At 37.7% G+C, this 12,888-nt stretch overlaps 1 protein-coding gene across 12 annotated transcripts in view; it reads right to left on the minus strand.

Annotated features, from left to right (window-relative positions):
* The window catches only part of Chrm3 (cholinergic receptor muscarinic 3), a 429,909-nt gene that overhangs the window by 264,652 nt on the left and 152,369 nt on the right, over positions 1-12,888 (minus strand). For 5 of the 12 annotated variants that reach the window (XM_074056790.1, XM_074056785.1, XM_074056789.1 and 2 more), the window contains exon 3: positions 201-502. The exons of the other annotated variants lie outside the window; for them this stretch is intronic. The gene's annotated coding sequence lies outside the window, so the exon portion shown is untranslated. The remainder of the gene's footprint in view (positions 1-200; positions 503-12,888) is intronic. 12 annotated transcript variants of the gene reach the window in all.

A 12,888-nucleotide genomic window follows, 5' to 3' on the forward strand; every position in this document is an offset into this window, starting at 1 on the left:
GAAAATGCCTAAGAGCACAATTAAAGTGGTCGTTCCATGGAGCAGTAAATGAAGAACTTGCTTATCAGTAGATTGGAACATCAGTGTTAATTACAATTCTGAAGATCTCTTTACAACTTAATGCCAACTGATTTTGTGTCAGGGTTATGGTTGCTAAGGATTGCTTCTGAACAAGCTTGTAATTAACTGAGGTACTGTACCAGGTTCATTAAATGAATTCTCCTCTCCTCAGGCAGAAGGAAGAGCTGAATCAGAGGGTGTAGGGTCTCTGGGAACATGACACTGTGTCTTTACATTACTACATCATGGTACGTGTCGTGCTTCTAACATTCATCATGGTTCGTCTTTTAACTCATTTCTACCAGCCATTGCTTTTGGAAAGATTTGAACATCATCAGGAAGTGTTCATGTTCTCCAGGATGAAGCTATGAGTGGGAGACAAGTGGAGAACTGCTATCTTCTGATTATGAGTTAGTCTGTAAGTGCACGGTTTTAGCGAAATCTGTAGGAAGAAGAGAAAATAAAACAAAATACAGATGTTTGTTTTTGAAAACAAAAAAAGGAAAAGTTGGGGTCTGCTGCTGAAATTAGAATTGTTACTGTAGTTTTCAATATAGTTAATAAAGTTTTCACAATGCTGCGAGCTCAACATTGAATTATAACACTCTAGTAAACTGATCACAGAATTGATTTTAGGCAGATGAAATAAGATATTTGAGGTTTTATTTTAGTTTTTAAGGAATTGTCTAAAGTAAGAAATAAATCAAGTAAATCTGATTATTTTGGTCCAACATCAAAACACATTGTGAAAAAGCAGGAGAAATCAGGACCCCAGGAATTAGGTTGAAAATCAATAAAAACAAAACAAAACAAAAGAAAAACAACAATAATACCAAACTTGAAAACTTCTGATGAGGTTAAAAAATAGCAGAGTTATTATGTGTGAAGAAGAAGATTTTAGTTTCAAGTCCCATCATGGTAGGCCACTTTATACTCAGAAAATGATAAGGTCAAAAGTATCTAGACTAGCTAGAACAAATGAAAAATCCCTTCATTGCAATAAAGTTTTCTGGGAGTGAAATTCCTTTTTAAATACAGTGATGCCACTGTAATGTCCAGGAAACATATTGATGCTGGGAACTCTACCTGTTTTTAATAAAGACATGATGAGAAAGCCTAATTCAAATGAAGAAGCTCCACTTAGGAAAGCCACCTGCTTCAGTAGAGAGAAAGTGAGAGACTAGAACTCTGGAACCATAGGCCATTTGTTCTGCCAGCTCAGAGCTCCAGAGAAGGGAGTAGATCTCAGGAGTGACAGAGAGCAAAAGCCCCTGTCAGTCAAGGCCTTTGAACTTTGCCTTTTTGGCCTAAGCTTGGGCAACTGTCTCCCACACCACTCTGTCTTCTCTCTTGAGGAAATGGAATGGCACTACTCTTCTTTATAAAAATAGACAAAGTACTGTCATCTTTCAAGACGTAAAATTCATAGCAGATTTCAGATTCTTAAGACTTCAAGCTGTGATACTTTAGTGCTTTTCAAGACACAGGGCCCATTAACACGCCTGTTAGGGACTCAATTATTTTGAACATTCAGCTGACAGCCCATGCATTTACGTAAGTGGTTATGAAAACTCCAGTTCAGAATGTTACTTCAGAGTAATCTCCTGGTTTCTTTTTCTTTTTGTTCCAAGAACAGATCACATGCAGGTGAACTTTGCAATAGTCTTAGCTTAGAGCAGCTGAGCTTGTTTAAAGTACACTGTTTGCATCTATGGAAGTATCACAATGAAACCCCCTTATATTATTAGCGTATGCTAGTAAAAATATTTTTTAAAGAATTTAAAAAATGGAAACAGTCACATTTCCTAAGTAGTCCATTTTAGTCATTGTTTGAGCCTATTAAGATGGTGTGACCAAATTCTTTCACCTACGCTGAAAGCTGAGTAAAGGGGACCAAACACAGGATGATGATAGCCCTAGGTAAGACAAGTGAAGAATGGAAGTCTGCGTTTTATGAAAGGAAAGGTCAGAAAATCAGAGACAAACTAGAAGGAGATGTTAAGGAAAACTAGGGTTTTCCATCTGGGTGGATGCTAGCCCAGGCATGCCTAGTTATAGAAATGCATGTTACAAAGTAGAGCAGCTCATCCTAGGGAAGAAAGCCCATTACCTGTTAAAGAAAGGGAATTCTTATCAACTCTATGCTGGTGAAAAGCTGGGAAAGATGCTCTGTAGTTTACTGTTACCTAAGCAAATCAACTTAAAGGAAGAAAGGTTTCTTTTGGCTTGTGACTTTAGAAGTCCCATCCGTGGTCAGCTGGCTCCATTGCCTTTATGTCTATGGCAAGGCAAAAACATCATGGTGGAAGAGTATGGCAGAGGAAAGCTGCTCACCTTGTATCAGGAAAAAAGCAGAGGCAGAGAGTGAAGTGGCCAGGGATAAGATATACTCTTCCAGAATAAGGTTCCAGTGACTCACTTTCTTCAGTACGGTCCTATTTCCTCCTTTTTTACAATCCCCAATAATGCTACCAAATTATGAATCCACCAGTGGCTTAATCCACTGATGAGGATAGAGCCTTCATAGTCCAACTACTTCCCAAAAGGCCATCAGCTGGTAACCAAACCTTTAACATGAGACTTTTGAAAGGACATTTCATATTTAAACTAGAACCAGATGTTCAGTAGCTGGATGAACCTGGTGACCTTCAAGAAAGGGACCCATTCTAGTCCATGCATATGTATTTAAAGTCTTCTTCATTTTCAATGTGACACAGAACCAAGCTGTGCCTAGCATAATGAGCACAGTACTTACTGGGTAAAGAAGAATTTTTAGCAGCCCCATCCTAAAACAGGCTTATATTTGAAATTATAGCCAACTAAAAGCCTTAAACCTTTATATTTTTCAATATAAATCAGTGCTTCTCTTGCCTTTTATCTATATGATAACATTTTAAATTTAAATATAGGATTTTATGTTTATTCCCGTTATATTTAATCTTTTTGGTTTTGTTCCAGCGATTCAGCCTGCCAAAAATTCAGATTGCTAAATAAGGGATACCAGTCACTTGCTTTCTGTCTTCCCTGGAGAAACTAAGGAACTTCAAGTTTAAAAAGCATCATGAAAAATCTGGGTAAAATTAAAGGCAAGTCGGAGAAGTTAGAATAGATATTGGGAGAAACTTCTGGTCTTTACTTTTTTAATTGTAAAGACTTTTAAATTATAAAGTTTCATCTTAAAAATGGTTAACACAATCCTCTTAGGAACCATTTATCTGTCTCTAACAGAACTGGCCATTCTTGGTTTTGGGTCCCAAATGATCTTTGTTTTATTGCTTTGAGAAGTAATGCCCCCTTTGCTTATGTGGCCTCTCCTTCTGCCAGACTATGAAGTCCTTGAGGACGGCACTCATATCTCCTTTGTCTTTATGCCCCCAGATATATAAGGTGCATTTAATAATTTTTAGTGGTTTATAATAGGACACTGAATGATTTGAGGGAAGGTATAAGGAGAAAGGACTGAATCATTTCATCAACAAACATTCAGTACTATTGTCCAAAGGCAGAGTCAGAAAGTCACAGGCAAAGCCACCATCTTGACCTCCCGGGAATGATGAAAGGAAGGGCTGCAGACAGAGTAGATGATTTCTGAAGGTGACCTTGAGTCTTGTGGATCCACTCATCCATGATTTCCATCAAAGACCATGCACATGCAAACATTATACTATGCCTCAGAGAGAAATCTAAAATAATAGATGTTTCAAATTACTGATGTGTGTTTTTCTGAATAACAGGAGTTCTTCTATTATTTTATATTTATCTCTAAGGCATTTTTTGGCATTTGAATGTAAATGGTCTCCTTTAATGTTATTCGCATTGTACTTCAGACAGAAAATCAGAAAGAGATTGTTTTATGTGACTTCTATGCACTAATATGTAATTATTTTTATGAACAGTGCTTGCAATTAGCACCTTAAGTCATCTATGGCAAAAAGGTGTCTACACAGGTGGGAAGCTATCCGCACTTGGCTGAGTGATTTAGTAGGTATTACATCTGGTTCCTTATTGTCATTAGCCCATTGCTTATTCATGAGAATTAATACTTTTGCAGGTCTCATTTATAATGATGCTTCACTAACCAAGGTAACAGTTTTGCTTTCTTGTAACACTAGCAGGTCTAAAATGAGATTACAAATCAGCTTCTTCTACAAAGGTGGCAGGGGCGTTTGAGAAACACTGCAAACAGGTGTCTGTATTCATCCCACTGTCCAACAAAAGCTGGTGTGGTTTTTGGCAAATGATAACGTTCCACAAAAACCTGAGTTGTAACTATTCTTAACAACATTTTCCCAATTTTGAGCACCCAGTTCTGTGCCATTTTTGGTTCTATAGTCACAGGGGAGAACACTGGGTATAAATTAGCTAAAACATATTTTTCCATGGGCCTCCTTATTCTTTCTTTTCTTTTTGCTTTTCAAATTGCATTTCATTCACAGGAGTCAGATAATTCTATACTAAATAACCATAAGATAATCTCTGGAAATTTAAAATGACAAGGACAATGGAAAGCTACTGGGGGCTTGATTATTACCTATACAACGAATTAACGAACATTCACTTAAATCAGTGACCCCTTGTACACCATGCTAGGTACTTCGGGAATCCTTGCTCACAAAATAATAATATCTCCACATGGAGGAGAATGCATCACCTCATCTGAAATGCACAGTGGACTGTGTGAAGGCAGATCAATATTCTAAATGATAGTTTCATAAATCCTGTCCCTACAGGTAACTGTTACAGAGGATGGTATTCTGACTAGCAAACAAAATAATCTGCATACATACTTAAATCAAGTTTGTTTAAAATTTGAAAATGACATAATGAATTCAATGGTTTTTATGCAACTATGGGAATTAAAATATGTTATCTGCTTTGAATTAAGAGAGTAGAGATGTATAGCTCATCTATTGGTCTGATTGGATATCTAAAAACTTTATAAGACACTGAAGTCATAAACTTGTTTTCTGGTCTGATAATATAAATACCACGAGTGAAAAAACTCAATGGGTTAAATAAGATCTTATCATTCAAGTAAACATGAAGCTTCTTTTATTGCTTAGCAAATGACAAACTTTGTTTACCTCAGAGTCTCAAAAAATGTTTCTCTTGACTAGAGCACATTTTTATAATGGTGACTATCTTTCTTGCATTAAGTCCTGCAAAACTCAATTTGTAGCTGTTGAGGATTAAGAGAAATTGAGAGAGGAAGGAGCACAGGACAGCAAGACAGAGAGATACACAGAAAAATAAAATAAAGACTGTTAAGTGTCTGCTGGTAATTTAAACAGTTTTGCCAAGTGTGCTGTCTTAAACTGCATAGTTGGCTTAAAATTCTGCTCAGCCTTCACAGGCAACACTGTTTCCTCGTGTTCCATCCTCAGCTTGTGAGTGAAATGAATTTCTGCATGACAAGAACAACCTTTCTGGTGTATGGGTGGCGAAGGGGGAGAGACCTTTGTTCAGCCTTGCATCCCTTTTTCTACCATATGCTTCATCAAAAGGACAGGGACTATTGGGAGCTGACTGGTAAGACACTGGCCTTTCTGGGGCTTTGGCCTTGCCTGATGGAGGGCTGAGTTTATTTCTGCCATGGATATGGGCAACATGACACTGCCTCTCTATGGAAAGTGCCATGGATCTGCAGGAAGCCACTAGGAGCCACATGGGATGGGAGTGGGAGGTGGGGCGAGGAGGGCCACCTCAATCTGACTCAGGTCTGCTTGTGATCCGAGTGTGTGAGGTAGAACCAATGTCACCTTCCCACTGTTCAGAGAAGAGGGTGTGCTCCCAGATTCTCCATGAGCCAGGGAAACTGCGGGCTTCAGAAGTTAGTGGGAGCTCAGATTTCTCAAAGGCCATGTTTTCAAAGCCAGCTTTGCCCCAAACACCTATGTTTTTGATGATGGCAAAATCCAAAGAAATAATGCTAAAACTTCAATCTTCTCTTTTCTCTTTATTCCTCCCAGATGGACTCTAGAAAGAAGAGAGGCAATAACCTAGCACCTCAACTGTCTGGTATCAATTCTTGTCCTAGTAACAGCTCAGGAAATATCAGTAAAGTGCAGAAAATAATTATAACTTCCTCAAAACATTGAAGAGCCTCTTAGCATTTTTTTCTGGGTGTTGAATTTATAAATTTCCCACAGAGATAAGAAGTATGTGACATATCTGCTTTTAGAATATCACAAAATGCAAAATAAGAAGAAATGAAGTATTCTTTAAAAACCCAGATGAATCCTTTGCAAATAAATTAATAGTGAATATAAGAATAATCTTGAGATGCTGAAGAATGGGAAAGGGATTATTTCCCGGCCTCTAGTTTTGATTCCAAGAGATACCTACAATTTAATTTTTGTCTGTGCTTAGATTTATGAGTATTCAAAGCCTTGACATTTGCTTTGAGAAACTTTCACGCTTCAGGAACAGGCTGTAGTCCAAGCTCACCTCCATGATTTTCACATAAAGACCTTTTCAGCTTCATGGACCACAGTTATATATTAATAGGCTTTGGTGTAACTCCAAAGCTAAAATCCACAAAAAACATCTAGATAACTTTCAGTCAGTTCTGACTCAGCTCTGCTTTAAATACTGTTTTATAAAGAAACTAAACATCTTTAATGCACAAACTCCCAGTCATCAGAGGTCACTGTAGCTGTCTGCTTCCTGAGGGGTACGGGTGAGGGGTAGATAGAATGATCCTCTCATGAGGAAGCAAGGAAGAATATACTAGATCAAGACTGGCATCATGGTTTATTAGTTAAGTTCCACTGGGCAAAACTGTCTTATTTAATTGGGACAAAATGGGAATGAAAAATACAACCAACATTTTAGAGGAAAAAAATTTTTAATTGAAGCAAAATACTTGGGATATGAGGGGTGTGAATTAATATCTACCTCTTTCTCTTTCTCCTTGTGTGCTATGCAAAATTTGCTAGCATTGTGTGATCATTTGGAATTCATATTTTATCTCTTCATTTAAAATACAATGACTTTTGGAAATACAAATGTCCACTGACTTTTATAATATTCAGTAAGTGAAGGAAAGCAGTAATTTATCTACCAAGCATTTATGCCTACCTCAGACTCATCCTTACATACAGATCGTTACATACAGCAATGCTGGATTCATGGAGCTCGGCATTTATTGTGGATACTGTGGGGTGGGGGAAGTGAGGCTGATGGTTGTCCTTTATGACAAAGAAATCAAAGAGCAGGTGCTTCTCTTAAACATCTCTAACTGGCTAATCACTATAGTGAACTCCATTCCATGAATGTATCACACCTTCACTCCCTTTAATAATCTATGTCATTTCCTTTAGCCTTAGATACAACTGTGTGCAATTTTTGCCTACTGACTTCAGTAGGCAAAAACATCTTTCAGCTCACACCAGAGTGAGACACACTTCTTCTGACCAGTTGGTTGAGTCCCATGGAGGCACCGAACAGACATTTTCTCCAAGGTAACATATAGGAGAACTCAGAATCCCAGGGAAATGGAAGATCAGCCATCTGTTATTCAATTGGAATATCCCAATTATCTTCTTAGCATTCTTGATTGCATTTGCATGTGAATATACAACTGAAAGTATATATAAATTTAATATATTTTTATATCTCCATATATATACATATATATGTATATATATTAATACATATATATGTATATATGAATTGTTGCCTGCTGCATAGAGAACTATTGTCTCTTACAGTTGTGAATCATGGGTTTACTGGAATCTCTCTAACCAGAACCTAGTTTGAAAGCTCACAAAATACATTTGACTCCAGAATTATAATATTGATATGTCAGTGGACATGGACTTGAGATGAGCATCAGGAACTTACAATTTATGTAGTGCTGGCCAACATGGTGTCTACACAACCAGCAGAAGCTTTTCAAATAGGTTTTGGAATGAGGTGAGAAACGAATTTCAGGGCTGATGGGAGAAGATGTCACTGTGCTTTGTGGGAGGCTCAGTATGCACACAGTGAGGACCCCTCTAATCCTGAATCTCCTCAGCTCTATTCTGAACATAACATTTTTACACTCTCTTGTCTTCTCAAGGAGTTACTATGTCATAGTTTTTTATTTTAGTCTATGTGATATTTGATTTTATCTTACCTCTCTTCTTACATGTGCTCCTTAAACACACTACTTGAATTCCATTTAACAAAGCCATAAAATAATGTTTATTTAAAAAATATCTCAGGAACACATACTTTGTTGGGCTGGTGAAGTGGCTCAGGTAGTAGAGTGCCTGCACAGCAAGTGTGAGGTCCTCAGTTCAAACCCCAGTAGTGTGAAAGAAAAAGAAAGAAAAAGGAAAGAAAAAAGTACCCACACTTGTACCCAGCATTAAAGAAGGTGAGAATTACAAGTTGTAGGCCAGCTTGGGTTACGTAATGAGTTTCAGGTCAGCCTGGGTTATATGGAGGGACCTGATCTAAAAAAATCAAACAAACAAAAACAACCCCACCCAGTTTGAAATAGACCCTAAACATGTGTATCTTCATTTTCTCTCTCAGAACGATTATTCCAACTAAACCTGAGAAAATATACCTGTGCTTTGCCAGTCTAGAGCACCATATGGTCTGCGAGGGGTCCTGGGCCAGGGGCTTCACCAGAAGGAGTGGCTTACCAAAGAAAGCCTTCATCTACTGGAGTCCTCAGTTTAAATCTGTGGTGAGCTCACTGGCCAGAAGAAGAGGAGAGAACCCATAATTTAAAGCTTTTTTTCCCCAAATAGTCACAAGAATTTTGCAAAACTTCCTTGGCTAGAGTAAATAAAAATGAATGATTGCTAACCATTCTGAGAATAAAAATGTGCTGGGTGATAAAAAATAAAACAAAGTCCTCTTATGGTGATTATACTGATGACTTTAGGCTGTCATGATGCCAAATGAAGGAAATTAAATAAATCTTACATTTCTGCTTAGAAAAATGGGTGTGGTGTGGAGGAAAGAGAGAGAGAAGCAAGTCAGAATTAGTAACATTGCTGTCAGTGCAGCTCTTAGCTAAGTAACTACTCAGTGAGAATAAAATCTCATACCTGCTGTCCTTCATGTCTAGATACTCAGGAAAGTTGCCCAAAACTTTGACCATACAGTTGTGCCTTATAGTTTTTGCATAGCACAGTGTCAGGCTCTGCAGAGATAGTCACTACATACTGTATTTTTGTTGTGTCTAGCATTTAGCAAGCACTTAATAAATATAAATATTTTTTGAGCCTGATGATATACACACCCTCCTCAACTTACAGGTTACGTACTGATAAACACATTATAAGCTGAATATACCCTAATCAAAACCACATGTGATACACTTAACCCACGAACATCCTTGCACACTGCAGCATGTTGGGTTTTTTTTCCTTATGATCATATGATGGACTGGGACCTGTCACTAGACCAGCATCACTGCAGAGTATGGTACAACACATCACTAGCCCAGGAAAAGATCAAAATTCACAACTCACAGTATGATTTCTACTAAGTACCTATTGCTTTCACACCATCATAATGATGAAAAACTTCTAAGTCAAGCCATTATAAGATGGGGACTGTCTGTGCTTGACTATTTCCATGTTTGGTATATGCAGTCAATCATTTATAATTGTTATTACAAATCCAAAAGGACATTTAATATGAAACACATAAATCCCATTAACAGATAAACTTTCCATATGATTCCTTCATACATGTGGTCTACTTGAAAGAGAATTTCACATCTCTGAGGAAAACTTAATTTTTCTGAAGTACAGGGAACTTGAGGGCAGCCTCTCTACATGGGTGATGGGGAAGATGTTAGCTAGCATGGTCAACCAGCTTGTGCTAAAGGAAAGGGCATGAATGAGCACTCTCCTGGACAAGCTGAGATGAGCCCAGACTAGCGGGATGGTAGCAGGGGAGAGCAGAGTGGCTCACTGTGACTCTGGAAAGCTCAGCAGGGATGGTATCAGAGAGTTTCCCATAAACCAAATTAAAGTGACTCCCAGTGCAAGATGCTGAAGCGTTCTCAGTGAAGTCACACCTTGACCCCATGTGATTTCAGAAAGTTCACATCAGCTCTTGTGTGAAGAATGGATTCTAGAGGCAAGTGGTCTAAAAAGGACCCAGCTATGAGTCTTTCAGTAACTCAGATGAGAGAGCATAATGCAATGGGTGAGGCTGGTGTTGGAAAGACCAATTAAGAGGACAGGAGAAAACAAGGTGCTCAGCTGGGGAGGTGTGTTTGTGCCTGTAGCACAAGAGACACGACACACAATGGAATGTCCATTTGCTACTCTTCTTAAAATTGTATTATTGCTGTGCTGGGGATACATTGTGACATTTATAAAAGTTCTTACAATATATCATAGTTAAATTCACCCCCTCCATCATTCTCATCTATCCTCCTTTCCTCCCATTCCTGGCATAGTTTCATTTTTCCATTTTCATACATGAGTACACAATAGTTCCATCACTTTCACCCTCCTTTCCTTGTATCCTCTCCCTTCCCACTGGTACCAACCCCCAGAAAGGCCCTGATCGAGCCCAGAAAATCTCTGCTGACATTGGAAATTGTTTGAATGTGGACCCTAACTGAAACTACCACAAGCCTGGGCTCTGAGAGACCATGTTTTATGAGATTTGACATCTGATTGAACAATAATTTTTCTACAGGAAGAAAACAAATTTTGTGATAAAATAGCACTCCAAAGGTAGGTACTCATAAGCATACTTATTTTCCATGAAATGATTCTGTTTATGAGACGATAACATAGGATAAAAAGTAAATATTTAACAGCCAAGTAAGTAAGCTGCTTCTCTATGCCCACATGACAGAAAGTGCTCTTTAGTTTGAAGTTCTTGAGCTAACAAGTGCACAAGTGACAACTTCATAAAAGTTAGCAGGTTGGCATAACTTGCACTACCCAGTAGGATCCCAAGTTTATAGAACATAAAGTTTGGTTTTACTTAGCACATAATTTAGCTTTATTGTGCTCTCTCACAAGAAGTTCAAAGTTGCAGCTATTTAAATGTCATGTATTTGTAGAATGCTTAGGCTAAAAACATCCTATAAATATTGATACTTCAATGTATTGTTTGATATTATTATCACAACTTTATGACTGAAATGAAGAAGCCTTAAAAGAAAGATGAAAAAAAGCATTTGTAGAGTTCATATCACTCTTTTCTGCTGAAAGTATCAAATTTTTTTCTTCTACTTTCTAGTCAGGATAGCAAATCAGGTTTCTATAGAAGCTTTGGAGTCAGGCAACCTGGTTCAAACTTTGGCTTTTTTCTTTTTTTTCACTTGCAATGTGACATTGTGACTTAATCTTTAAAGCCTTGCTTTCATCTTCTCTAAAGTAGGGACATTACCTACTTTTAGGATGAGTGTGGGCATTAAATAAGAATGTAACGAATGATATATTGTAAGAACTTTTGTAAATGCCACAATGCACCCCAAGCACAACAATAAAAAAATGTCACTGACATTGTATTCTGTTAATGATTAGGTCTGAATCATGTCTGTACTCAAAATGGGACCAGCAGAAGATGGCTGACTTTGAAGGTCTTCAAAAATAAATGCCAGTGGAAACCTTGTAAGCATTTCATACTTACACACACATGCACACACATAAACACACACACACACACACACACACACACACACAGGTGAGTCTCACCAACAACTTCTCTAAGAAAGAGCAATGGTGTCAGTCAGGCTCTATTTGAATTCTAAATTTCTCCTTAATAGCTGTGTGACATTAAACAAGATCTAAGCTTTGATTTCCTCATCTGGAAAAGGACAACAATATCTATTTCATGAAGATGTTTAAATGTAAAGAAAATAACTTTACTATAATAAGTCCTAAACATAGACCTATTCTTTCTCCTGTTTTATGTCATTAATATTTTTAATCAAGAAATGAAGGGATAGGGTCTGTGGTGGTAATATATGGCTCATGTTTTACTTTTCTGCCCGGAAATCCTAAATTGAAATGAATATCAAAGGTTGTCTTGAGAAGGATAAAAAAGTGATAACATACAACTTTGAAGTTTTGTGGAAGGGACCATTTCCTGGGTTCACTGGCAAGTGTTCCTAGTGGGACCCATAGAGCATATATTTGGGGAGTGAAATGCCAGAGAGGTAAAGAATACTTCAGTTCCAAAAAAATCAGAAGCAGCACTTTTTCCAAAACTTTCTGAAATTAAAATCACCAAGTCTTTAACTTTTCAATCACCCATGTGTGACGTGTGGCGAAGTGGCACATCTAAAAATCACCAAGAGCAAATGGGAGTAAGCACTGGTGGACATTCTGAGACATGGTCTGGAGGCCGTTTGGTCAGAAATACTCAATTTTACTGTGGTTTGACAAATCCTAGATGACCACAATCAATCACATAACAGTTTTTTTTCCTTTGTTGAGTGAGAATAACAGTGGTTTTCCAGCAAGGCATAAACAGCTGCAAAAACTCCTTACCAAAATAGAAGATTATATAAATAGTTGAAAAGTGTGAACAGCAGGGAGGAATTTTAGTTTCCTTCCTTGTTAGATAATAGCATATTCACCATTTGATTAAAAAAGAAGAAAATGTGATAATCACTTGGTTATGTTTCGTCAATTTCATTTCAGCTTATGGTGTGTGCGTATGTGGGGTGTGTGTGTGTGTGTGTGTGTGTGTGTGTGTGTGAGAGAGAGAAAGAGCGAGAGAGAGAGAGACAGAGAGAGAGAGAGAGAGAATGAGAGAGAGTTCCCCACATAGCATAAACTGATTCTAAGAATCTTGAGAAACTAGAAACTATATTGGAAAAAATATATCCAAAAATTCTTGGTGACA

The sequence above is a fragment of the Castor canadensis genome, chromosome 15 (genome assembly GCF_047511655.1).
Source record: "Castor canadensis chromosome 15, mCasCan1.hap1v2, whole genome shotgun sequence".
Taxonomy (NCBI): Eukaryota; Metazoa; Chordata; class Mammalia; order Rodentia; family Castoridae; genus Castor; species Castor canadensis.